Source organism: Bombina bombina, chromosome 3 (genome assembly GCF_027579735.1).
Source record: "Bombina bombina isolate aBomBom1 chromosome 3, aBomBom1.pri, whole genome shotgun sequence".
NCBI lineage: Eukaryota > Metazoa > Chordata > Amphibia > Anura > Bombinatoridae > Bombina > Bombina bombina.
This window is the reverse complement of record NC_069501.1, coordinates 1,000,614,220-1,000,616,860: the sequence shown is the minus strand read 5'-3', so window position 1 is coordinate 1,000,616,860 and position 2,641 is coordinate 1,000,614,220.

Below are 2,641 nucleotides of genomic sequence, written 5' to 3'. Positions count from 1 at the left end.
AGGAAAATACTCATTTACATGTGTGACATTCACCTATCATAAGACATTCTCAACACCCAGTATCCATATGAATGCCAGTAACATATACACAGCGGTAACTTAACTGTCACTTGCTGTCTGCAACGATCTCCATTGGTGCCGGAGGGAAGTGTGGGAGGAAAAGCAGGGTAGGCGGCCCAGTGGCAGAGGGGGGACGGAGGGAGTTGGAGGGACCCTACGCTGCAGAAAAAAACAATTGAATGGAGAGGGAGTGGACGGTACAATATGGAAAAGGGGGATATAAGAGGGTGGGTGTAATTTAAGGATCGAGGGGAGATGAGAGGTGGCGGGGGCTATTAAACTACAGAAAAAATAATAATAATAAACAAATAAATATAAAATAAAATGGGTATCAACTAGGTACTGACAGTATTTTGGTAAAGATTTTCTCTGAAATTCATGGTAGCGAAGGGGTTAATATATATGAATTGGAGGAGAAAATGAAGAGGTGATAAAAAAACACTACTTATAAAAAGAATAGTAGATATATGGAAAAGATTTCCAGCTACATTGGAAGGGACAATTGCAATAAAGGATTTAAAGAACAATTTTGGGACATGCATAACGCTATCTACCATGTAGTCTAGACATGCCTTTTATTTTATTCTGGGAAAAATATGCTGAAAAACTGGTTAAGCCTTACTACGCCCAGAGATATATACCAAGAAGTTTAATTATTTCATACAACATACACATACACAAATATACTTTTACTTTCATAGGCTGTACAGTTATATTTTATATTCACCCACAGATAGAAATACTTTTGTATATCTGTTATGTGTATATATATATATATATATATATATATATATATATATATATATATATATATATATATATATATATATATATACACTTATCCATTAATTGAATATACAATGAAGAAAGGAAAACTCACCAATCAAAGTGCAGTCTCCATGTGTCATGCCCTTTCATAAAATTCTAACCTACAGCTGGTCTATCACTGCCTAAAAAATGTCTACAATAAAGGTAGATTGAGCAATTTAGATAAAGTGCAAACTAATACGCAAAACACATCAGAGAAAAATGTTAGTTTGGTCTTAGTGCCTTACTGTATTTTTAATGTAGGCACTTGTATTGACTTTTAGCAAGGCAGTAATATGTCTTCAATTACTTTAAGGGATTAACGTAACCGTTCATTCTTCTGTGAGAATCCACCCCTTAAAGCCCTATTACTAAAAATACCAACTCTAATAAACAGACAGATACCATTTGGAGGAAGATCTGTCATAGATGCATTTATAACGAATAACTTTATTAGTAAATAGTATTAGCCAACTAAACTATTCATAAATATGAATATACAGATAGTGGCAATTAAGTCCCTTAATACAGCTTTTCACAACACTACATTGAGTACCTGCAATGGAGCATGCTTGCTCTACCCACTACTGAGTCAAGGGAGTTTAATGAGCTTTCTGGCCCTCCTACTAATGAGGAAATGTACCCCTAGGGCACCACCTAGTGGATTTCTCCCCATGTAGGAACTTATAGAAGGTATGAAAAACACACCCCTTAGCTTTCAAATAACTAAGAACTCAAACAGCACTGCCCTGTTCCCTAACGTCTCTCATGGTTTTAATCCTCAAATGCACTTCTGACCAATGAGAGGTCTTCCACTGTCATAAGGGATTCAATTACCCATTTAATCTTCTGTTACAATACACCACCTACCATATTTACAAATATACCAACCCCAATAAACACGCAGACACCATTTAGAGGAAGATTTGTCACAGTAGCATTTACTAACAAATAACCTCATTATACAATAGAATTAGCTAACTAAACTTTTTTTTTTTAAATATGAATATCCACATAGCCGCAGATTGACCACCTGTAATGGAGCATATTTGTTCCACCCACAACTGAGTCAAGGGACAATGAACTTTTTGGCCCACAATGAGGGGTACTGCTATGCTTCAGGGAGTAGAACACCTACAACCAACCAAAACATAATAAACCATATTAAATACTAATAAAAAGAAAAAACTAAATCAGACTTGGAAAGTTTAAATTCCCTTTATTTAGAATTATTTTTGTATATATATATATATATATATATATATCAATATCAATATATATATATATATCTCAATATCAATATATATATATATATATATATATATATATATATATATATATATATATATATATATATATATATATATAAAATACAACAGAAGTGAGTTCACCCCTGGGCAATATCACTTAAATATCAAATTATTCAAAATTGTATCACCTCTCAATAAATGTTTTATTTCTAAGTTGACAAGTAGAGTATTTCCTATTACAGACATCAAAAACAAATACTTTAGAAATATTATATTAAAAATACTGGCCCCAAAGTAGAAACTTAATACAACAAAAGTGAAAACACCTGTGGTCACTGACACACATCACTTAAACAAACTTGAGTACACCTATAATTTCCAATTAGCCTAATTGAATGAGCATAGTTACCAGAACAGTCTAATTTTTTGACCAATGAGCCGTGTCTATCTACAAGTTTGCATCATGTCTCCACACGGAAAAGAATTGCCAGAAGCATTGAAAAATCTGATTGTGAAACTTCACA